The sequence below is a fragment of the Spermophilus citellus genome (assembly GCF_964194105.1).
Source record: "Spermophilus citellus genome assembly, chromosome: 16".
NCBI lineage: Eukaryota > Metazoa > Chordata > Mammalia > Rodentia > Sciuridae > Spermophilus > Spermophilus citellus.
The window spans coordinates 5,615,965-5,642,637 of NC_138196.1; the positions used below are offsets into that span (position 1 = coordinate 5,615,965).

The 26,673-nt window shown below is 39.2% G+C and overlaps 1 pseudogene across 1 annotated transcript in view; it reads right to left on the bottom strand.

The window, feature by feature from the left end:
* Positions 1-8,519: 8,519 nt before the first annotated feature.
* LOC308635061 (limb region 1 protein homolog) overlaps positions 8,520-26,673 on the bottom strand; it is a 31,573-nt pseudogene continuing 13,419 nt past the window's right edge. Inside the window, exons 5-10 of the transcript in view lie at positions 23,262-23,342; positions 18,677-18,753; positions 18,015-18,091; positions 15,236-15,309; positions 14,907-14,998; positions 8,520-8,585 (exon numbers count right to left, since the gene is read on the bottom strand). The product of the transcript in view is annotated as a limb region 1 protein homolog (transcript). The remainder of the gene's footprint in view (positions 8,586-14,906; positions 14,999-15,235; positions 15,310-18,014; positions 18,092-18,676; positions 18,754-23,261; positions 23,343-26,673) is intronic.

The window sequence follows — 26,673 nt, forward strand, 5'->3', positions numbered from 1 at the left end:
CATCAGGGACTCAGACCCTGGCACACTTTGCCTCACCTCATAGGCCTGCCTTTGAAGTCTTGTGGGAAGCCTCTGTTTTGCCCCTCCTCCAGCATCATGCCTTTCTGAAGAACAGCACCATGTGGATGATACCAAGGTCTGCAGCCAGCTCAGACAGGTACCCTGGCTGCAGCAGCCTCTGAGTGCCTGGGTAAATGGACACAACTTCCTAGTCCCCCCGCTGTGATCAGAATGTCCCCAAGGTCTCTTCTCAAAGTGATTTTTACTTTACACCTTTGATCTTGCAATGGGTGTGGTCTTGTCGATTCTGTTGATAATTTCAAGCCATTCTTCTATAATCTCTGTTGAAAGTACTTAGCATCTCTTTAGTGGGTTTAATCTCTTTAACAACCACCATTTTTTTGGCTCCCATTTTACACACACTTTTCTGGGCCAATATTCAAGTTTTTAAAATTCTTCTGCTCTGCCTTCTGCTCTGATTCTCACAGTAAATCTGGCTAAAAGCTGATAGCAACGTCCATGCCACTGCCTGAATGCTGTGCTATCTTGAAATTCCCTTTGCCTGGTTGATTAGCCCATCACCTTTAAATTCAGCTTCATACAATGTTTTAGAACATGAAAAAAATGCAGATAAGTTTCTGTAGTTGAATTCCCAATAGAATCCTGTTCCCCTTTGAAGTCTTACGAGAGCACAGACTTTACTGTCCATATTGTTTTTGGCATTCGGGTCTTCTGAGGTCCCATTGGAAGCTCCCATTAAGCTCTGCTTACAGACTAATCCAGCTTCCATACCCAAACTTTGCCAATTTTTCCAGCAAATCAGTTTCAAAGTCTGCTAAACCTTATGGTCAGGTTAGCAATGACAACACTTCTTGGTGCTGATTTTCTGTACCTTTCTGTGCCTTTCATTGAGGTGACCAAAATATCTGAGAAGAATAACTGAGAGGAGGAAATGTTTCCATTGGTTTATGGTTTCAGATGTTCAGTCTGTGGATTCTATTGATCTGGGGTCAAGCTGAGGCCCAACATCAGAGTGGAGGGCAGAGCAGAGGAGCACTGCTCCACTCATGGCAGCCAGGAAGCAGAGTGAGACGGAAAGGACCTCAGGGAAGACGCACCCTTCCAGAGCACACTCCACTGACACACCTCCTCCAGGCATTCCCCTCCAGCCTACAGTTACGACCAAGTCAGGTTGCTCAAAGTAGGATGGACTAATTAGGCTAGCCCTCATAATCTCATCAGGTCAGCTCTCATAATCTAATCACTCACCTCTGAATATTCCTGCATTAACATAGAAGCTTTGGGGGATACTTTGAATCCAACCATAACACTCCTTAAATAAAAATGTCCCCCTCACATTGATCCCTATAGACCCTCTAGTGGAGCAGGATTGTGCACAGAAAATAAATGCCTTTTCATATTGCTCTTTAGAAATCACACATTTATTTCTCTTTTTTCAAACTAGTCTAAAATTTTCATATATGTGCAATTTGTTTCCTCTATATTTTATCAAAACAGATTAAATTTATATATGCATTTTCACTTACATATTTGTATCACATATATTATTAGTTCAATTTATTCTCACAACCATCAAAATAAATTGCATCTCACTAGCCATTACTGTTGTGTCTTGATATTGACTAGATATCTGGCAGAGTGATCACCAAAGCAATCAGAAAGAGAAGGAATCAGAATTTGAATGGCACGTTGAATCTGAAAATTAAGCCACAGTAAAACATTTGCTAATATCATCAAGTACAGCAAACTCTGAGGAAGCCTCCTGGCCTTTTAAGCATTTGGTTTTAGAAAGCAAATTAGAAAAATTCAAATATAGACATACATATTGATATATGGGCTGCTCTTCAATGATCTCAGCAAGGTAGGAAAAAAATAAAATTAGGCAAATATTAGAAAGTTGCAGACCTTAGCATGGGAAACTTTTTAACTGAGCTAAATCCTTTGTATCTCTACCTACAATGTAAAATGTTTAAGTGATCAACAATGTGGGCATTCCAGGATTAGAAATCCACCAACTTCTGTACATCAGACAGCAGGAGGTAATTTTTCAAGCAGAGTTATTTCCTATGGCATTATACTAGTGTCCTAAATGAGGTAACGGGGTTCACTCAGAGCATAGAAGGACGCTCCATTGTGCCTTCCATGGCTGCTCTGTACTTTCTTGGCTGTACTCTGTCCTGAGACTTTAACCCTTGCAGAAAGCTTTGTCCTGGTCTCTCAGACCTCTGCTTCCATTTGACCAGTGGAGAGGGGACTCTAGACCACTGGGCTGGAGAATAGAGGTCAATATTCAGGCTATCTCAGCTACTTCTCTTCCTGTGCAACATTCCTCCTACAGTACAGTGCCCACCTGTTCTGACCGCCCTCCTCTTTGACCCACTGCTGAGAGGGGCCCTAGGGTGCTTCATCTCATTCCTGCCCATAGCTCTTCAAAGCCAGAATCTTCAGTGAGCTTATTGAGCTTGCCATCAGTTCCCAGCCAGAATCCTGAAATCCAGCAATCTTAGAGACAACTTGAAGACACGTGCATCAGCAGGGGGAGCCGTGGGCCAGTGGCTGGTCCAGAGAGAGGTCACAGGCTGAGTGCTACAGGAAATAGTCTCTGTCCCTGCTCTCTTCATTTTCCCTCCTATTCCTGATCCTTGACTATCTTTTATGTTTGAATAATTTAAAAATTTTCAATTTTATTTTACATGTTATCTTTTTAATTGTAACTCATACTTTTCTGTAGGGATCTCCATTGGCTATCTCTATGGAGCAATACCCATTCTTAACTTTCCATATGCTAATTATCCTTAATATTTGACCATCACTTGAAAAGTAAGAGGATCTTCAACAGCCTAAGTTTTCCTGTCCTCTAGCCAGTCCTCTAAACTACAGTTATCATTTGTATAATGCATCTACCATAGTCCTCATGCCACCACGCAATGCTAGAATGTGTGCATTAAGGAATCACCTGCACATTAAAGGATTAAAGGACCTAGGGGGAACCTTCCTGATAATCTGCCTCCTCTGAACACTATCCCTGGCTCTTCACTTCTGTGTAGCTCACAGTTCATCTGATGTCCTTTCTCTCCAGCAGAAGACGACCTTCAGGCTTCCTCACGTGGAGGGGCTGCTGGCTAATGAGTTATCTTGGTTTGCTGACATGTTTCATCTCGCCTTCATTCTGCATGCTGTTTCCTGTGGAAAGGAGTCTGTGTTGGCGGGTTGCACCTTGTGTTCCCTTCAGGACTTTGCAGTCACTGCTCTCCAGTTGCTGATGAGAAGTCCCGGTCCCTTGTGCTGCCTCCTCTGTGTGATGTGCTGTCTCCCAGCCCTCACGGTTTCCTTTTCATGTTTGGTTCCTGCAGTTGGACTGTGATTCACCTGAAGTTTTTATTTTTCTTTTTTATCCTGTGGCTTATTATTTTCTTGAGCCTGTAAATTCATACCGCTGTCAGATTGGGAGTATTTAGACATCATCTTATCAGTACTTTAAACTTTCCTTTCATATCTGTCTCCTTCAGGGGTCCTGATGGTTGTGTTCGAACTTTAGATGTGGTCACAAAGGTCCCTGAGCTCAGGTCATACTTTAACATCATTTTTCTCTATCATCAAATGATCTTTTTATTAAGCATTACCAAGTACATATATTCTCTCATCTCCAACTGGCAATTAAGGGCATATCATATTGTTTTTTTATCTCAAATTACTTTTTATTCTACCTTTTCAATTGTATTGCTCCGTATACCTTCTATTCACTTCTGAAAACTCCTATTGTGTCATTGTGAGCACATTTTATTCCTTTACCTTCTTGGGTAATAACAGCGGTGCCATCTGATGTGGGAAACCTGGCTCATGCTGGTATGAGTGTATGAAGCACCAGGAACGTGGTGGTGGGTCTGATGCTTCACCTTTTCCATTCTTAGGTTTCTTTGGCATCCTCTACTAAGCCCTGCATCACAGATTCAGGGGGTGGGACTGGTTCATACAAATGGCCTGGCTTGGGCTTCTCTTGCCCTCTGAAGCTCATTTGACTCTTCACCCACTCAGGAGCAGACAGGGTGGTTGACCTGGTGGAAAGTGTTTGTGAGAATTCTTCTTTTCTCGCTTCCCCATGTGATTACCTTCCTTCTGAGCACTTCTCCCCAGAATGCCAACCGGATTTGGCCCCAGCACAACGCTCAGTGGACTTGACCCTTCCCATAGGGTTTGGCAGTGCCTTCCCATCAGCACTGCTGAGAGTCATGACAGTCCATCATGATCCTTCCCACTCGATCCACCTCTGAAAGTAATCACCTCATAAAACTCACTCTTAAACCTTAATGTGTATCTGCAGTGGCTATAGCTACAGACATGGATAGACAGACAATGTGTATGCACAGAAAGATATATACCACGCATATGTGTGTGTGAATAAAACAACAGAAGAGAACTGAGCACACAAATACCTTCTACTAGTTTTCTGAAAATGCATTTGGAACAGCCCAGAGCAATGAAGATGGCTACAGAGCAGGCTGTAGTGAGAAGCTCTTTTAATACCAGTTGGGGATGGCCATTAACTTATCAGTATTCAGTTTTCCATATTTTCTTAAATTTTCTAATATTAAAACTTTCCTCTAGATGGCAGAAAAATTGTCACAGATGCATATTTTTAAAGGTCTAGAAATACTCATTGTAGGTATTTCAAGGGAGACAACCTGCCCTGCTTGCTCAGATAAGAACAGCGCCCTCTTCCTGCAGCAGTGTGTATGCCATCCACTCTTCCCTGGGACTCCTGAGTTCTAGAACCACTGGGACGAACCTGGTGCCACCCAAACAGACTCTTTACCTCTCTGGCAGCAGGTGGGTGGAATGAGGACAAGCCCCCAGAGCTAGCTCAGGTAGGTCATTCAGAGCACCAAGACATGCCCTTCAGCTCACATGACACCTGGAGCCACCTTCTGTGTGTTTATAATTGGCTGCCTTCCTATAAATGAGCAATAAGCCAAGGAGAACAGAACAGGAGGATTTTTAGATAAAATGAATTTTTTCTTCTCCTAGTCATTAGGGATATCTCTGACACTCATTCTCCTATTTTTAATCCATTTCAATTGTGAGTCAGGTAGTATTGACTTGAGCCTCTCGCTTAATCTTCTGTTGCTACAGTTCTATTCTTGGTAACCTTAGAGTTGAGCAGTGTGGTAATTAAAAGGCAGTTCATAAGGGATTTATCTTCCTTACTTTATTCATTCTTTGGAGAAGTGATTCCCACCTTTAAGGGTTTCTGTATTAAGTGAGTTGACAAATAGGAGAAGACTAGAGAGGTAGTAGATACAAAAATATGCTGGTTTACATTCCCGACACTAATGAATGAATAAAGACAAAATACACTGAGCTGAGTCCAGGACTTGGAAAAAAAAAGAATTTAAATACACATATATATGTGAAGCAAAATAATTTGCCCAAATCACAATATTAGTAAAAAGTAGAGCCAGAATCTAAACCAAGATATAATTATCAACCATTATGCAGAATTGGACCTCACAAGAAGCAGTAATCAGTCTCTGAAAATCAAAATCCCTTACACAAAATGGAGCAAGTGGAAACAAAAATGCATTTTGCATGTACAGGCAGTCATTAATAATCGGAAATGTTGGTCACAGGGTTGGATGGCAACGTGCTGAAGAATTCAGGGTTCGTGTTTGTCTTGCAGAAAATGCTGATTAAGTTTCTGCGTGTTACATGGAATGCAATTCCCAGAAGCACCGAGGTTTATGTAATGGTAAATTAGTGGTACGAGGTAAGAAAGAGCCTCAGCCTAAGCCTGAGATTCCAAGAAACCAAGTACAGCTTAAATAACAGAACAAGGAACCTCCACAGATTTTGCCACAGTTCCTTTTCATTCTTAGGAAAATCCACTAGCAGAGTTCAACTCCCATTTGGGAAATCAAAATGTTAAGGCAAGCCCTTCTCTAACTTCATGTTTAAATTCAGGTACTCACTGAGCTAAGGAGTGAGGACCTTGCCTGTTGCTGACATTGAGCATGAAAATAGATGCAGCATTTTAAAATACATATTTTGTGCGAAACACAGTGATAGGCCATTTATAGATTATTTTGTGATTTAAATAGTTCCAAATCCTTCATTGTGAATATTATCTTCATTTTGCAGATGAGAGAACTGAAATTCAGGAAGTTATCCAATGTCACACTGCTGGACATGAATATTATGACATGTTGTAAAACTTTCTGTGACAAATTGGTCATTATTTCTGAAACCAAGAAAGAAAGCCTTTAATTACATTTTTGAAATGTGTTAGATAATTCTCAATTTTATGTACCTGGGAGAGAGAATGATCCAATTATGAACAGACTCAGACTTATGAATAGACATGTCTGTAGATGAATATGTATTACAAATTGAAAGCCAAATAGAAAACAGCCCAGAGTTCCTGCTCATCCCTTCAGTTTTGTTCAGCAAACACATTGAATGTCTAGTAATTGATGTCATTTATTCACTTATTATTCTATTAATAAAATGTAGTATGCACCTGCAGTATGCAATTATGTATCATGCAATATTGGAGGTTAACTGATGGATAACATTTTCATTACCTAAAACTGGAAAGGTATTCATACACATACAAAGTCATATATGTGAACTTATCTGCAAATGAATAGGATAATAGTGCAACAAAAAGAAAAGGCAGAAAAAGCTCATAGAAGTTAATGCACTTTGCATGAATGTGTGTGTGTGTGAGTATGTGTGTGTGCATATGTGCAATGCTAGGGATCAAACCTAGGGCGTTATGTATGCTAGAGAATTGCTCTATCTCTGCATTACATCTCCAGCTCATAGAAATTGAAATCCAAAAAACCAAAAGCATAATGAAACTCAAAAGCATTTGCTATCAGACGAAAGCACAACGTAATAACACAAGTGGTGTACTACACTCCACCACCTGGCAGAACCCAGAAAGGTACATGATGCAAGTGTGGTCAATGATGGGGGAAAGGCAAAACCTTGCTTATGACTTCTGGCAGCACACTGTGGAGAGTCTAGATGCACCTGTGCAGTGACTCAGTTCTTTCTCTAATCCCAAAGACCTTCCCACAGAGGTCCTAAGAAAACACTGCCAGAGTGCCCATGGAAAGTCACAGATGAGCAGGAGGGGGAAGTCACTCTCCCCAGCAGGGTGGGGAATAAAGTGCAAACACCCCCCCCAAGAACAGAGCAGTCTACAGTGAGAGAGAGAAAGAAGAATCGTAATAGAGAAGGAGGACAAAAGAAATAAAAGAACACCATTAGGGACATACCCATCATGGATAAAAGATAATGCACTATGAATTATGGAGAATGACTGAGTACTTAGCAGAAGAGGTCATAATGGAAAATCAAAGTCACCAACATTCTTTATCTCAGTGAAGCTAATTAAAACCAATTTTAAAATAATTTCACATGCAATATTGACCAAGACTCTCAAGTACATAGAAAAAAAACACAGGCACACATAATCATTCCATCATCAACAAGCTTCTATATGTGTGTTTTTATGTCTTTGTTGTAGATTTCAGCTCCAGCGCCAGAAACCAAGCAAGACCCTGAAGACCTGGGGTGTGCGCAGGGCCCTGAGTATTCAGGTTTCAGGGCTTCCTGAACACCAGGTCAGTCCCATGGCCCCAGGTCTCAGGTCAGTCCCCGCTGGCCCAGGACTTAGGCTTCTCTCCACATAGTCACATGATCACACTTGATTCAGTATCTAGGCCTGCCTCAGTGGGCCCACACACGTACCCATCCATGTAGATCCAACACTACACTTCCCACATGAACCCAGTCTCCAGGCCAGCAACTGACGACCTGGCATCTGACTCCATGAGCAGGCTTCTCCATGGACTCCCTCCATGATCTCATTCGGAATCTCTGAACAGGTTGACAAGAGCGTTCCCTACCAAATCCAGTCTGAAAACTGGAAGATACCCACTTTCAGTACAAGGTCAGTAGGATCATGAATAATCACCATGGAAGAAAATGAAACACTGGAAACAACCCAAGCAAATGGAGATATATGAACTCCTTCACAAAACCACAACTGTTTCATTTTAAAGAAGATAGAAGGTGACTACTAAATTAAATCAGGAAAACAAAATGTGGACAAAAACAGAAGCTCAACAAAGTGACAGAAACTACAAAAATCATGACCAAGAAATTCTGGACTTGAAGAGCACATTGAATACATTGAAAAATTCAGTGAAGCTCTTCAACAGAAGTATTGATCCAGCAGAAGAAAAAAATTATCCCTTGAGATTATCCAGGTGGCATCATCATGATCAATAATAATAATGGGATAATAATAATGTAGTGATGCAGAGGCAGAGAAAGAGAGGAGGAGTGGAGGAAGCAGAGAAGGAGGAGGGAGGTGTGTAGGAATGTATGGGACACCATCAGTTTAACTCATATATAAATTATGTTACTTCCAGAAGGAGCAGAGAAAAAGCAGGAGCAGAAATGTTACTTAAACAAAGATAGAAAACTTCCTAAGTCTGGAGAACGATCTGAAGATCCAAGTTCACAGAGTTGAAAGAATTCCACATATATTCAGCCTAAAAGGGTATTCATCAAAACACAGTGTGATCAAATTCTCAATAGTGGAAGCATCAAGAGAAAGGGACTCATAGCATCCAGAAAATCTTCATCTAGCTAAAAGTATGTTTTTCATCAGAAAAATCTGGAGATCAGGAAAGCATGCGATCATGTATTCAAAGTGCCCAAATAAAAAACAAACAAACAAAATTGTGTAACAATTACTATACCAGCCAGTCCGTCCTTGGGAACGAAGAAGCAGCAAAGAGTCCCCTAGACCGGTGCTGAGGCTGTTTAGCAGCACCAGAGCTGCCTTACACAAAAAGCTTCCAGTAGTACTGAAAGAATATTAATATAAATATTATAACATTTATTATAACTCACTGTAAGAGTAAAAATGTGGTCAAATTCAGATTACTCCAGTACTGAGATGGTAGTGAGTAAATCAATTAATTACAGGAAAAGTTTAATAAAAGCAATGTTGCTTTTGTTTCTGGGGCTTATACAGTCTTGTCAAAAATTCCTTGCCTATTCCAAAATCCCCTATTTTCTTCTAGCAGATTAATTGTTTTGGGGCTTATATTTAAAGTCTTTGATCTCTTTTTAGCTTATCACACCCACACATAATTATGAACTGGTAATATGCAAATGCAGCAAAAATAAATTTTTAGAAAACTTAATTTTTGATGCCATAGAAATAAAATTGCTCTGTCAAATTGCCATTGAAAAATTTAAAATCTATTTCTATGTTTCTGTGCTTTCTTCATGATGGACAAATAGCAAAGAGGCCACAGTCCAGCCTTCATCTCAGATAAAGAACCTCTGCTCAGAGAACTACTGGAGCAGAGGACAAAATGGCCAAGAGCCCTGGAAGCCCACACTGACCAGACAGACAGGATTCATGAACCACAGGGGACCCCTCACTCCCCCACACAGAAGAAGTGCATGTTGGCTCTTCACCGAACATTCTATCCTGCTGCAAAGAATATCTAAGATGCAGATACGGGAGGCTTATGGGTATCATCTCCAGACTTAATCTGAGGTGTCGTGAAATAAATCTAAACCACTTGGTGTATGGGAAGATGCTCTCAAAGAAATTTCTTCAAAAATTTAAAACCAAAACTGGTGCTTCAGAAAGGAAAACATATGAATTCATAATCTATGTGGTATGGCAAAAAAATGTACTCAGGTGAAAATTAAAGATTATAAGTGTCTATATTAGTGCAAAGGAAAATCAACAAATAATAAAAACCTTATAAATTTCTTTTAAAATTTAGAAATGTACTAAAGTAAATCAAGAACACTGTAGAAAGAATAGAGATGAAATCTGAAAATCATGTAATAGGAAATATTAAATAAATCAAATAAGAATTTTTTGAAGTTACATGTAAGTAAAACAAACTTCTCACGAGCCTATTATGCAAATAAAAGAAAACAGATATATCCAAGAATAATCAGCAGATACTGAAAAGATTCAACTTTAAAAATATTATCTGTATAAAATAGGTGATATCCTAGCAAAATAAAAATTTACATACTAACACAATAATAATTGCAAAAGGTAAATAGAATATATCATAAAAATTTGGAACAGTACAATCACCATTTTAAAAAATCCTGGGTGATCCCTCTGTTAGTGTTAAACTCTCTCAGATTCTGGAAAAAACTGCAGAGTTCCACAATTAATTTTATGAGAGCAGCACTAATAAGTCAAAAATAAGATCTCTCTTTTTTTTTTCCCTAAGAGATTCATAGTCGTTTGATCTATCAGTAAAGGTAAAATCTATAAATAAGGCATGACCAATGCAACATCAGCTTTAGCGTGGAAGTGATACCCAGGTCTTCCTGCGAGCTTGGTATGTGGGTAGGTCACACGTGAACACCTGCGCGTGGCTAAGAGCTGCAGGTTCGCAGGGGGCAACGCTCCATCTGGAGGAGGCTGCGCTCACAACTGCACACTCACAACCACAACGTGTGTACAGGGAGAGAACCTCACCCCTAATTACACAGCCGGGCATCGTGGGCAGCAGGGGATGCCGAGGTTAGGGCCACCTCCAGGGGCCCAGCGGATGACACGTCAGTCCTACTAAATTGTCACGATGCCTCTCTGCCAGCCGTATTTACTCCTACGACAGCAAGGCATGTCTTCTCAGAGATCCTCTTTCAGACAGAAACCTTCTCAATGTGCTCTGGATTCCTGGCTGCAGGGAACTTGGGAACTGAAACTTCTTTAAACAACAAAAAGAAGCTTAAACGGTGAAGAAGCAGCCTCCCAGCACCCACCGCCACCTCGCAGGAAGCCTGACTGCGGAGGAGGGGGCAGGCAGCACAGGGGCCTGGTCAACTGGGCACGTGGGTGTCCAGGGTCCTGAATGTCTTCTCCCTCGCAAGTCCCCACTGAGAAAGCCCAGCCTCACCCCCACCCTCCACTGCTTCTCAGGGCCGCGGTGGGAACCCTGGAAAGGGGGACTAGAATGGGCTGTCCTACTTCTCATTGGTTACTCAAATCCCAAGAGAATTCTATTAAAACTGGGGAGAGTGAAAGGAGCTAAATGGACCTAAGTTTTCTCCGCTTTATTTGAAGAGGTCAAATGGCTTCTGTACACTGTGGCAGAGTTGTCTGTTACATTGTAATACCTGCTACACCCTAAGAAAGTAATAAAAGAGCCACATACTTAAAAGCACTGTATATAAGCCAAGATGAAATCTTGAAAGCTTTCAAATAACCCAGAGAATGTTAAATGAAAAAAGAAAGTGGAATATTAAGCGAACAGAAAATAAATAATTAATATTGATAGCAACAGAATGGCAGACTTACCTTAAGTGTATGTGGCCTAAACATACTCTACAAATGACAGAAGTTGGTAGTAAAAATTTTTAAAAAGATACACTGTATTATTTATTTAAAAAATGGTTTCCAACATAGGTAGTTTGAACAAAAAAGGATCAGATATATATATATATATATATATATATATATATATATATATATATATATATAATGCAAATCTTAATCAAGAAATGTTAATGTTAGATAAAGGCGATTTCAGAGAAAAAGATTACTAGACACAAGGATGACAGGAAAGATTATTTTCCATAAGGAGAATATAAAGATCCAAGTGCCAAATAAAAGAGTTTCAAATAACAATAATAAGTGACGAATAAAAGAGTTTCAAATAACAAGACGCAGACGCTGATGGAGTTCATGAAATAAAAGAAAACTCCTCCAGGAGACAAAATAGAACACCCCCTCTCAGAGCTCCATGCCCACCAGCAGGGGTGCAGGTGTCTTGACTATCCCACAATATTCTGTGAGCTTGGCAAGATCACTTTGGAGTCAAATGGACAGAGGCTACACAGGATCTCTCTGCATTATTTCTTATAACTGCATGTGAATCTCAACCATTTTAAAACTGAAAGTTTCATATAAAAAATTAGAGAAAATGAAGCTCTGAGAAATTCTGAGATTTGCTGAAAGCAAACTTAAACAAATGTCAACATGTGATAGAAGAGGCATGCCCACAGTTAAGGATCACTTAGGAAACTATTTTACAGACACTGTGATATAAATGTTAAGTGGAGATGAACAGGCAGCAAGTGAGAACTTAGATTCCTATATCGCCTGTGGTCCAAGTTGATTCTTAAACCAATACTGATCTCTTAAGCAAAATAGATGAGTGAAAAAATCAGCGACAGACGATAGTGAAAGAGAGAGAAAGCCGCACTAGAACCCTAGCCCCACCCCTGAGACCTTCGACTCTTCTCTGGCATATTAAAATCACAATCATCTCATTTCAGAAATGAGTGTTGACCTCCTTCTTCAACCCTTGTGCTAATCCACTGACATTAAAAGCAATACAGAGGCAGAGAGTCCCCATTTGAGCTCTCTTCTCTATGAACAAATTATAATTATGAAATATTGATAACTGCTCCTTGTAGGAGTGGCCACTTGGCCCTCGGAAGGGTGCATTACAACTTGTGACGGATGCTCAGAACGAGGGAATGGGCTTGGTAAGAGGAAATCAATACGAAAGAGCTTGGCATGAACCCACTGGTACTAAATAATGTATAAACTCAAAAGCAAGAGCTGGCAGAACAGTGGAATGGAGTCCATCCCTCTGGATGATCTCAGGCGGTGGGCAGCGGGGAGTCAGGGTTTGGTGTGCAGCTTCACCTGGAAGGCATGTTCACGGTCCATTTCACTCTGCGGCAAACATGGAGCAGAGCACTTGCCCTCCTCACTCAGGTTATGGTGAAGACAGAGTCAAAAGCCTGTTGCTGATGTGCAGCAGCTCAAAATTGATGTGACTCTAATGGCCCTGTGTTTTCCTTAGGACTCTGAGTTTCCATGTGCCTCTTCTTCCACATTCCTGGACACCTTTACAACTATTTAAAAAAGCACGTGTCATTTGAGTTCAGGGATAAAATTACAGAAAGAAGGAGTCAAAATGGCTAACATTTGCTGGGTCTATTTTGTGAGGTTACATTGTTCCTTGGGTAGTTTTTGGATGGGTTGCTTCTGCTTTACCTGGGTATATTGCTTCCCCCAACCTTCATGATTCAGTAAATTATCCAGAGCTAATAAATAGACTCATAAAGTTAAAGGGGTCTCAAAGAGATTGAGAATCCCTCCCTGCTTAATGGTTTCTGGCCTGACAATAAGTTCCCATCATGTCACACAGCAATTTAAAGGGCCTTAGATCTTAAACAAGGTGCTTTGATAACTGTGTTGCTCTTTGGGAGCCTGCATACAACACTGTCTTAAATTACTCACTCTTGATGTTATTTTAAAATATTTATGAATGATACTTTTCATTTAATATGTTGTATTTGTAGTGTTAGTATTCCTGGTTGGTTACATTCATATGCAATTAATTCTTAATAAAATTCATTTCTGTTTCAAAGATGAAGAAACAGAATTTGGAAGATTAGTTGAATAACATCAGGCTATTTCTTTAAGAAATAATAAATGAGTGATTCAAATATTGGTGACATGGCATTGAAGTCAATGTGTTCTTCCCTCTCCGGCCTCCTGGACATGTTTAAATCATACACCTCGAGCCATTTCAGTATGGTCCACCCGAAAAGCTAATCCTAAGAAAGCAGTCTGAGTTCAGGCACACTGCTGATCCCAAGAGAAGACAAAGGACCTCGAGGGGGTGGTCAGTTTCCACATGTGGTAGAAGGGGTCCTTTTGAGGTGCATTACATAGTCTGTAAAGCAGACAGACATCACAACCGATCCTCTCTCTTCTTAGACCCACAGATTGACATTTAATTATTCCTCAATAGTGAACATTTGCTTGTACATTAATTTCAAGTAACAAGCATTTTATAGTACTTATTTTTATCTGAATCAGATTAAATTCTGAGGTACTTTTCATCTAATTTAATATAGGATGTTAAATGCTATATATATATATATATATATATATATATAACATTAAATTAACTTGTGTTTATCAGTTGAAATATCTAAGTTTCTTTGTTAAGAAAACAATCTGGACATTTAAAAAATAAAAAAAAAGAAGTGATCTTATTTAGAAATTCTTCAGAACAATGTTTTCAAGATAAATCATACTCACCATTTGAGAAAGGAGGCAAATAAGCTCAAAGCCTCTAATTTAGACCCTGTAGATGTTTTCTGAGCACAACAGCTGAGTAAGCATGGCAGGATGAATTCTGACCCTCTGCCTGGCACCGCAGTATCCACGCCACGTATTAGGCAGGGCCAGAAGGTTGGACAGTCAGCAAGGTGTGGAAGCAAACATTGGTGAATCAACAAAGCAAGAAACAATTGTTTCCTATATATTATTAAAAGCAGATCATCTAATGGAAATAAGGAGAAACAACTCCCAGGATTTGAGTTTGGAATGTTTAGTATGCAAGCATAGGAGGCAAGACATCTTAAATAATTTATCAGCTTACTATCAGCAAAATTCAGCTTGCTTAGATAGTTGACTCTTTGTACTAGGCAGGTAGGGGGATTTGTATTATGGACTCAAAGAAATGAGAATCAAAACGATTGTGAAAAACACTGCCTCTGGGTGAACATGGACAGACAATTTTATTGTCATTATTCATGAACAGTGTGGTATAATAACTATTGACAGAAACTTTACACAATACTAAGTAGGATAAGTACAGACGATGGAGCATACATGAAGGGTCTGAGAAGGTCATGTGTAGGCATCATGCCATTTTATATGAAGGCTCTGAGCCTCTTCAGCCTTCCCCTTGAGGCCAGGAAGCATGCCCCATGGACAGTAAGGGATGCCTATAATTTATTTTCCTTTCCGTTTTGGATTATTTTTCTCATTGTATTGTTATCACATACCTTACCTTTGTCATAGTTGTGTCATCCTTCCTGGGTGTAAAGTTTCCAAAAAAATCAGAGACTATAGAAACCAACAACAGAAGACACCATAAGATAGCTGTGAGAATCAAGGAAAACACTTCAGAAGAATGCGAGTTTCCATGAGTTCTCAGCAACCTCCCAAAGGTCTTAAGGCCCACTGCAAAAACAAAACAAAACACAACACCACTTTGAGTGCTTGGGGAAGACTGACCTGTTTTCTCTTCCAGACAAGTGTCTTAGTAAATTACCACTGTCCCAGAAACTAGACAGAAAACTTGTTAACAGACAGAAAATTCAGTTAAAGAAAGAATACAAAATCAAAATGATTTCAAGTGCAGCTCCCACAAAACCAAATGTAGAGAGAGAGGCATTTCCTATTCCAGGCCCCTGGAAGAGAAAAAAAAATTCAGAATCCACTGACACCACTATATTTAGTTTTCCTAAAATCGTTGTTTCACAAACATTAGACAGTTGAAACTAAGAATGTTTAATACCTTGAAATAACATGTAGGCTTTCAAAGGCCAATGAAACATGACATCAGACTGAATTCATCAACAAATTCAGCTACCATGTTAACAACTTTAACAAGCTCAAAAAAAAATCTGATTTACCTCAAATGTAATTTAATGTACTTGCCAAAATGATATTATACTTACTGTTAAAAAGTGTAGCAATTTGCTACTTGAGAAAATAGATCTTAAATTTTCTTGGGATAAATGTTTTACAAATAGAATGTTACAATAGGGATAGAAAATATACTCATCTGAAGGCTAAGGCAACATACAGAATTACACAAATTAATTGTGTCAGAGTTAAGCTAAGCTTAGAAAGAAAGTGGATGCCTATCCTATTTCCCTTCCCCAAATCTTTCTTAGAAACTCAGAGTTACAAAAAATATAACTTAACACAGATTGTTAAAAAGTAATGCATCATTTTTCCCCTAAATGTCACATCTATTTCAAAACCTAGAACTTAAAAAATCAAACCAGACAAAATATATTAATTTAATGAGCCCTGACAGGCAAAATATAATTCCCTAGTAAATTGCAAACAATATTTTCAAATCTTACAACTAAATATTAAAGGAATGATCTGCATATGAATTACTGTTCTACTAGTCAGCTTATATAACACCACCAGAGATAAGAATGTGTAGTCAGACTAATAAAAAATAAGCCAATAAATATTATCATACACATTATATATCCACTCAATTTTGCCAACAAATGTAAGAGTAGCTATGAAAATCTCAGATATAAACAAAGGGAAAGGAATTTATCAATTTCTTGCCAATATTTTGAAGACAAAAAGAATGATGTCAATAGAAAATTATTGGATTTAGAACATGCTACCCCAAAACCTGACACCTCGGTATTTGAGAAGACCTACAAAGATCACTCTCTGACCTCTCAAAGTTCTCTGAAGCAGACCATGGGACCCTTATTGTGGGGAGGGACAAAGGGAGGACCCTAGGTTTTCTCTAACCCCAGATACCAGGAGAATTCCCCTCTCTGAAGACAAAGGACACACCAAGTAAACCATACCCTCTTAGGGCGACCACTCCACTGACCAATCTGCTTCAAACCTCAGAATAAAGACACAGGGTTCCCTGTTTCTCTGAGTCTTCACTTCTGAAGGCTCCTGTGTCACATAAAACTTATGTTAAATAAATATGTTCACTTTTCTCTCATTGATCTCTTTTGATATAGAGACCTCTCATGAACCGTATGCTGGGTGAGGAAAAGACACTTTACTCCCCTGCAAATCCATGTTGACTAAAATGGAAAATATTTTTGGAATACTCCATTTTAAGAGAAAGCTATAGCAGGATTAAGATGAACTAATTTATCTGTACAATCATACAGGAAGCCCTTAAAGGTACATGTCACTCTCTAATATCCACTCAGGGGGGGTAGTATAAAAATGTGCCACAGAGCTTGGGACTTACTTTGTCTTGATGGCATATTAAAATGGATTAAAGAGTCAACGGGCAGTCAATACAGGAATGACTTCCTGGTCAACCCATGGTTTGAGAGATACAAAGACAAGGCTAAGATGGAGAAGGAGTACCATCTTGTTTATTGTGCAGAATGAGGCACCTGGGAAGTCGGTAGGTTTGCACAACTAAGTATGGCGATGGCAGTGGCAGATGGCACAAGGTCCCAAGCAGGCTGGTGGTTGAGTGAATCAAGAAAATGGCTAAAGAAATCGGTCTTTGAAAGAACAGGGGATCTTTTTCTGAAACCGAAGGGAAGGAATTAAGACAGACACTGGCTTGTTCCTATGAGAGACAAGGATATGTCATTTGGGTCAGAGAGGGATCAGTGATATCATGAATCTGGCTATGGGGAATGCAAAAGCTGGTGACTTGGGAAAAATAAAATAAAATTTCAAAATTTAAATGCCACTTTAAGGATTCAAACTTTTGTAGTAATATATAAAAAAAGAATAGCAAATATGAATACATCAGGATAACTATAGTACATATGAATAATATATTCAAAGAGGTTCATCAATACAATTAAATAACATCATAGATTTTTAAATCAGGAAAAAAGTTAATTCATGAAAAGAAATACTTTTATCCAGTAACTGTATATTTTGTTATAGTTTCACAAAATGTATGATACAGTTAAAGTATAAGTCCCTATAGCTGTATATTTAGATCTTTGAAAAATCCAGTGAGTGGACAGGGGATGCAGCTCAGTGGCAGAGTGCTTGCCTAGCATGCCTGAGGCCCTGGGTTAAAAAAAAATCCAATGAGTCTAACAGGTATACTCTTTATACATCACTATTTTAGAGCATGCATTTTCTTAAAGAGTCACCAATAGGAATTTCAGTAAAACCAAGTTTAACTCTGATACCAGAGTTTAAAGAGAACTCTGCAACCTGAAAAAAAGGACAACTCAAAGTAAAAAAAAAAAATTAGAGAAATCAATATTTATAAAAACACTGTTTGAAAACTCTTTCCATAAAGAAAGTCATACAACTTGACCTCACAGAAAGGCAAATGTTTTCATTCACTTACTAAAAACACTCAGGTCTATACACAGAACACATTTGCAAAAGAGAGGAAAGCACTTTACTGTACCCTTGCTCCCTTTGGCATTGCTGTTTCATCAACCAGCAGACAGAGAATATTGAGGCCACCAGTAGGACCGAGATAGCCTGCAACACAAAGATTGGGCTGGGTCAGCTCTTGGTTCCAACATACAGATGATAAGTCTACAGGACCAAATGCATGCTCCAGAACAGAGGGAAAGCAGCCAAGACCAAATTCCACAAACAAAGCAGATGACGTATAAATGCTCCAGGGTAAATTCTTTAAAATTCTGCAAATTATTATGATTTCAAAGCTTATGACAAAAGATAATGAGATATACCATTCACTAAGTAGTCTCACCAATTGGAAACCCACAACTCTACAGATCTCAGACTTGTAAAGTATCAACAGAATTAATTTCACAATGTAATTTTCATATCCTTTCAGCAAGTTTAAACTAGGGTTTCTACAACATCTTGTTTTCTCAAATGAGACAAAAGTCTGAATTTCCTCAGGAAACAGACAATTGAGGACTTTTTCTAATTGGCATTACCTTCCATCTTTGCTCTAACAAAGGTATAAACGCATTTTAATATTGTTCAATAGAAAATCTTGTTCACTAGAAACCATTTAGCTGAAAGCTACAATACTCAAAGGCTAAAGTAAATAAAATATAATATGCTTTACGAAGAATGAAAATAAATTCTTACTGTCTCAATAAGAAGTAAAATCATAACAGCGGGATACACCGGATTTCTTTCCCATGCTGAAGCCTTTTTTCGCCTCTCTATTAGAAGGAAAAAACAAGACAAAAATTTCAGAAATTTCTAAAAATTATCTCCAGATTTGTATTTTCATCCCATCATGATATTAGCAGTATACATTATTTTTTCCCATTTTGAAAAACATAAATTACTTTCAATTTTCCTTCATAAATTACAAAAATCAGAGTTTTAACATCAGTTTGTGCCAGGCGCAGTGGCGTACACATATAATCCCAAAGGCTAGGGAAGCTGAGGCAGGAGGATCCCAAGTTCAAAGCCAGCCTCAGCAAAAGTGAGGCGCTAAGCAACTCAGTGAGACCCTGTCTCTAAATAAAATAAAGACAGAGCTGGATATGTAGTCCAGTGGTTAAGTGCCCCTTAGGTCAATCCCTGGTACAAAAAAAAAAAAAAAAGAATCAGTTCACTGTGTTAAACAGCTCAATTCTGGGAGGCCTAAATTTTATCCCTGTAAAGACAATTCCATTTTTATGTAAACATACTGTAAATATACAGCTTACTTGAAATACAGAAAGCTTTGCATTTGGTATAGATATACATACTGACATAGACATACCCTTGAATGAGTACAATAACATACATAAACTTTCCTCTAGCCTCAGGGACACTCCCAGCTTTCTGAAGGCTAGAAGTAGACATCCATGGCTAGATACCAAGGACACCATGAACTATTCCAGTACCCCTGCCAAGAACACCTGGACAAAGGAAATTCCACTTTTAAAGCATCTGCATTAAGACACCAGAAAGCTACCCAGATAGGAGAACTAGGAGCCAATATTCTCTGAATTGTGTGCAGGTGAGCCCCCCATTGTATACCACTTTATCCCAATAAGCAGCTGGCATGGACCCATGAGACTCAGAGATCAAGCAGAAATCAGTAGTCAGGAGACAACGAAGTTAAAGCAAAACTCTCAGAAAACTCAACAGGGCCAGGGAGACAAACCCTGGAGTTTGTGGCTACCAGGGCAGCCAGAATTTGAGATGCCACCATTATAGAGAGAAAGAAAGGGCAAAGAAGAGAACCTGACATGCAGACCCACTCTCCCAGAAAGCCTCAGTAGCCAAGAGACTGTGGAGAGCAGAAGGATGCAGCCCTGGCTGGAAGCCCAGCAAAGCTCTGCTGGCTCAAGTTTCTTGAGAAGCAAGCTAGAGTTCATTAAAAAAGCCTGATCAAAATAGCCAGGTTTTCAGTGAGGACCAATGAAATGCCATAACCCAGGATCAAGGTCATGCTGGAAACAGACCAGCCCAGAAGGACTAAGTTGTTATGTCTCACTCTACTGCCCACCAGAGGCCAAAGTGAAACTGCTCAGAAAGAAGAAAACAGCATTCAATTTCTATGATTCTGTTAGAAAAGTCTAGCTTTGAGTCAAGCATGTCCAGAAGGCAGGATAAAGAGGAAGACAGACCCTCAGTTGGTCCACTTATGGGCTTATCAGAAAGAGGCCTGAAATGATTGATAGGTTCAATAAGGTAAGTGACAAAATGGAAAATTTCACAAGTAAGTTTGAACCAATAAAAATAACCAAACATGAATTCTAGAACTAGAAAAAAAAACTATAACAAAAATTAAGAGTTCAACAGATAGTTTGGAATAGTTATGGCATAGCTGAAAAGATGGTGAAATAGAAAACAAGACTTGCAAAAAGTATCACAGTTGAAACATGGAAATGAAAAAGGAGGGACATATGGACAAGAATAAGAGTGACAATGTCTGCCATGTATATAACTGAGAGAATGAGGCAGAAACAGTGTTTGGTGAGATGATGACCAATAATTCTCCCAAGTGGGTGAAGGACATCAAGCCACAGTCATGAAGGCACTTACATCTTAAGAACCATAATCAAGAAACCAAAAAAATGCATACACATGAAACAAACAAACAAAAATCTGAGCACATCAATGTAAAACAGCTAAACAAAGACAAAAAGGAAATATTTAAAGCCCTTCGAAAACCAACAATATGACTTTAAACCAGAAACCAAAAGACACTGGGATGACATCTCCATAATGCAGAAAAGTAACAAATAAGAATTCTCCATTCTGTTAAAAAATGCCCTACAAAGTGAATGTTTCCAGACAAACAGAAACTGAAAGAATCACTGCAGGACACATGTACTAAGTGAAATTCCAAAGAGTGTTTCCAAGCAGAAGCTAGAAGGGCCCTGGAATCACAGAATGGAACATGTGATGAGAACACCAATGGAACACCATGTCCATCCACTACATTGGTACACATTTAAAAGTTCTACATTGTCAAGTGTTAGCAAGGATGGGGACAATAGGGAATCCTACTATGCCTAGTAGGAATGCAATATAATGCAAATACTTAGGAAAGAACTTAGCATTTATCTACAAAAGTGAATATACTTAAGTACAATGTAATTCACTTCTAGAGTGTGTCCTGAAAAAAACATACACTAAAAGACACGCACAAAAATGCTTAAACAACATTATTCTTAAAAGCAAAATACTGGAAACATAACTGAAATCCATCCACAGTAAAATGACTAAGATAACTTGAGGCAATATAATATTACTTACAGAAATTAAAATGAACATATCTGATTTTGAAAACCTAATTCTGGACTTTTGAGGATGGAATGACAGGGCACAGATTTGCCATCCAGCCTGAAAGAATTAAGAACCAGAAAGAACCCATATTTGAAATAACAGTTTTCAAGACAGTAGACTTCTTATTGGGGCAGGACAGTGATCCCTGAAGAAGGGAAACAAAGAGTATAAGTCTGTTTGACCAACCTTCTTGTGAGTCCCCAGACCATGGCACAGGGAAGATGAACCCAAGGAGAGATCTGCTCATTCCTGAGCAGAAGACCTGAGGGGACCAAACCTGCTGACGCATACAGAGCACCGTCCCTGAGAGGAGACTGCAACACAGGCAAAGAACGCCCAGGGCCTGCAAAGGGCCAGTCATGTGCTCAGTAATGATCAGATCAGACACGTCAGGAAACACTCCACACAAAAGTCGGAGGGAACAGAACTTGGCAATCAGCAAGGGCCAAGAACAGTGGCTGCCTAAGAGGCAGGGGAAAATCAGCCCTGAATGTGGTAGAGCTCTCATCCGGCCTCATAAGGCTTCGCACCAAGACACAGTAACATCACATGGTTTACAAGTGAATTCGCTGCTCTCCAAAACAAAACGCCTCACTTCTGGAAGTAACAAAAATGGCACTCAAGCCAGGCGAGGTGGTGCACAGCTGTAATCCCAGTGGCTTGGGAGGCCGAGGCGGGAGGATGGCAAGTTCAAGCCTCAACAAAAGCGAGGCATTAAGCAATGCAGTGAGACCCTGTCTCTAATAAAATACAAAACAGGACTGGGAGTGTGGCTCAGTGGTCAAGTGCCCCTGAGCTCAATCCCCAATATCCCCCCAAAAAACAGCACCCCCAAAATTTTCAAATCAAAAACTACCAAGCATGCAAAGAAGCACAAAATACTACCAATAATGAGGAAGAAAATCAATCCAAACTTTTCAAGAATCAACACAAATGTTAGACTTATAAAACAAAAACATTCCAAGTGGTGTCATGATTATGTTCCTTATTTTCATAAAGGTGGAAGACAGAGATTGAAATGTTAATTAGAGGTGTGAAAGATACCAGACCCAAAGAGAACTTACAGAAATGAAAACTGCACTCTCTGATGCAAATTATAAATCCTAGTAACTGGGAATAGAAACACACATGGGTCAGACATGCAGAAGGCAGGTCAGACCTGTAGAATAAAGATTAGTGAAAGGACAGTCAAAGACCGTCAAAAATGAAACAAAAAGAAAAGAGATAAAAAAGCACAGAAGCATCCTCAAGCTATGGGCTAATCTACACATAACTTGAGCTCCTGATAAAAGGGTAGGGAGACAAGGAAAAATATATTTGCAGAAGTTAACAGCCAACAATTCTCCAAATTAGATGAAAAGTATAAATTCCCAGATCTGAGAGACTCAATAAATCCAAAGAATACAGCACACTGAAAGGCTCATCATAAGCAGATTGCCCAAAATTAACAGTTAAGGAGGTATCCTAATAGCAGATACATTAAAAAGATATATTAAAAGATAAATATGGCCTGCGGCTGGGGCTCAGTGGTAGAGCACTTGCCTACCATGCGTGAGGCACTGAGTTCAATCCTCAGCACCACATAAAAACAAGATATTGTGCCCACCTATAACTAAAAAATTAATATTAAAAAAGATAAGTATTACAGATTATTTATCATAAATAATGTAAATGAGAAGACAGAAGAGTAACACCTTTGAGAATTAGCATCTTTGAAAGTTATTAGTATATACACACAAAAAAGTGAGTGAATATATAACTGTCCTCTTCCCAAACGAAAAGACAGTCTTTACTAATGACTTCACACAGAAAGTTCTAACATAATCTAAAGATTTTGCAAATTTTCTAGTATTTCAGACTACACCAAAGAAAGGTCTTTAAAGACAATACATAAGAAAGGTCTTTAAAGATCAATACATAAGAAAAAGAAGTACAGTACCTAGTTTTGTCTTAAGGGCCTTTACATTTTCAAGTTCCTGTTCCAAGTCCATTATGTTGTATTCCACCAATGAAGACAGACCTACCCAAAGCAAAAATATTTAGAAGTATAACAACAGAACCCTTAGCACATTAGAACATTACTGCAAATCCTGATAATTGGGAATAAAAACAAATGTTGGTGTGATTTATAAAAAGCACATTAACATCTTTATTATTTAAGACATCCAGGTTCTTCTTGATTAAAAATGTTTCCTAACATACTAACCACCTGACAAATAATGGCTATTATTATGATTCATTAAAACAACCTGCATCAGGCTGTTTCATAGTGGGTAGGTAGGGGGAGCATGGGAGGAATAGATGAACTCTAGATAGGGAAAGGGTTGAGAGGGGAAGGGAGGAGGCATAGGGTTAGAAATGATAGTAGAATAAGATGGACATCATTATCCAAAGCACATGTACGAATGGTGTGAATATACTTTGTATACAACCAGAGATATGAAAAATTGTGTTCTATATATGTAATATGAATTGTAATGCATTCTGCTGTCCTATTATAACAAATCAGAATAAAAAGAAGAAGAAATACATTTCAAAAGAAAAAAAAAATGTTTCCTAGAAAATTTCTTAAGTTGATAAAATTCTTACTTGATCTATTATTAATCTTTTCTTAACTGTAAGAGCATCACATGCTTACTGTACCAAGTGGAAAAGAACCAAGGTCTCCTCCCCTCCCTTCACCTCCTTAGTGACCACCATCACCAGCACAGCTGACGCTTCCTTACCTTTCTTCATTTTTGCGCTTAGCTTTCATCATATATTGTTGTGCATTTTATATTAGTAGGACCAAATAAGAAGCTTTACTTGACCATTTGCTGTCCTTTTCAATGCTACATCCAAGTTGACACATAGGGCCAACTCCACAATAGCTGAATAACATTCCATAATAGGAATGTTATTCCATAATAGGAATGTACTACAATTCTACTCAAAATTATTCCATTTGTGAATATTCAGGTTTTCTTCATTTTTGCCACTACAAACAATGTTGTAATAAAAATTATCATTGCACATCCAGTATGTTTTGATTCTATTATTTTTGTATGACAAGTTCTCTAAATTCATATCAGAGTCAAAGGTGTGAGCATTTAGTTTTATTAGATATTTAAAGGTTACATTGCCAAAATAGTGTCATTTACTGTAATAATTTAATTTACTGTAACAGTTTATATTTCCATCAATAACTTTTGAAAGTATCTGTTTTCTAGTCTCTTCCCCAGCACTGTAAGTGATGGGTGACAAGTACCTTCCCACTGCTACTTAACACGTCCTTTCCTTGATGTGACTGACCACATTTCCACCTGGGCATCCCCCCTACTCAGGTCTTCTGCTGCTTTCTCTAATGGTTTGCACATAATATCTCCCTATTCTTGTTGATTTATCTTTTAAACTCTGCGACAGATAAGTTAAAATCCCCAGCACACCTGTGCTTTGGTCAGATTTCCTCAGTTCTGCAGAAGCTTCTCCTCATGAACCTGTATTAGCTGCTGAGGTTTCTCTTTGTTGTCATATCTATCACTGCTGCATCTTCATTATGAATCACACCTTTTACCACTTCATGTGACCCCCATCTGCAATGCTTTATAACTAAAATTCTATTTTATGGCCTTAAATTCTAATCTTTTTTATTTGTCTTGCTTGCATATTCACATACCTACACACACACACACACACACACACACACACACACGCACGCCTTTCATTTTAAACGTTTTCTCTTATCCAATCGAAACTTATTTGAGGTTTAAAACCCACATCATTGGTTATTGTAACTGAAGTTGATTCCCTAGTTAAAACGGAAAAGGAACTCATGAGATATAGCAAGAAACTTGCCAGTGAGGCAAACAGAGGACACCAGGCAGCTGGAAGCGTCAGCGCAGGACCATCAGGATCCCCCTCCACGGTCACTGCAAGAGGAATCTGCCCAACCACTTTCAGTCTTTAAGCTGTTGGGGTCAGGAATGAAAGCCCACAGGGCAAGTGCCCTAAGGACAGGGCTCAGAGTGACCCTTGAGCAAGTGTCCTAAGGACAGGGCTCAGATGACCCTTGAAGATTCAGTTCCTTGGCTAGAAGAGGTGGAGAACTTTGAAAAGCAATCCCACAGATCTTACCTAATGGGAAAACTCAAAGTCCATGTTAGGTGCTTTCCTGGAAGAAAGGGCAAATGGAGCCTGCAGCCAACATGAGGAACGCATGTTGAAGGACCCAGCCTGACCGGGCCTGCTCTGTAACAGTGGAATTCAGGTGGTTTACATCCTTAAGATCTGATTCTGCCTTTAGAATAACTCGGCGTGGCAGTCGGTACACTTCCATTTCCACCTTCCTCACTGTACACATCACTGTAACAACAGAAATGCTACCCACTGCTTGCCCCTGTAGAAAACTATGATCAGCTTTCCTTTCTTTTTTAACATTCTTCTACCCCCAGAATTAGAAATTATTTCTTTTCATTTACTTATTAGTTTTCTATGTATTTATCACCAATTCAAACTTTGCACCAATAGTCTCTATTTTCTCCTGGGTTTTATATTCTTTGGAATTTCATTATCTTGACAGAGCTTCTCCTAGAGTCTGGGACTTGCCCGTTCCGGAGACTGCTGCCCCTGCCAGGTGCACATGGTCATCTAGGGCTGCCCTTCTTGCAAGGCCCATCCTCTCCCCCTCACTTAGGTGGTGCGTGTCCTCCAGTGGCTTGCTGAGAACAGATGAATGGGAGGAAAATCACATGAGACTGCACAAATGGGAATACCTTTCTCTCGCCATTTGGTTAAATACAGAGTTGGGTGTGTACTGGGCTAAAACTTTTCTTTCAGAGTTCTGAAGCCACTGCTACGTTAAGAAGCCTGCTGCTGTTCTCATTCCTGCCCCTTTGTGTGTCTTATGAGTCGTGCTTGTGAGTCCCACTGTGAAGTACACAGCATCCGAGTTCCCGGTGTTCTCGCTGTGAGTCCATCTTCATATGTGCTGTTCAGTGCAAGACGAGCCCTCCCTCTGGATCTCCAAACTCATGTCCCTCAAACTGAAAATTTTCTTGATTTTGTATTTTTTCTGCACTATTCCTTCTCTTCTCCCTATCTGGAATTCCTGCTAGCCATATATCAGACCTCCTGAAGTAGCTCTCTTAATATTAACTCTCTCATTTTCCCTATTTTTGTAATTTTGACCAATTTCCTGGAACAGTTTTTCTTTATTGTTCAATATTCTAAGTATGCTATTGTTTCTAATTTTCAAGAATCCCTTCCTGCTTACAAGATTCCTTTCTCAAGAATACAATCCCTGTCCCTAGGGATATGAAGAGGGAGTTTATGATGAGCTGTTCTTCTCCCATGCATATTCTGTCCCCCAAGTG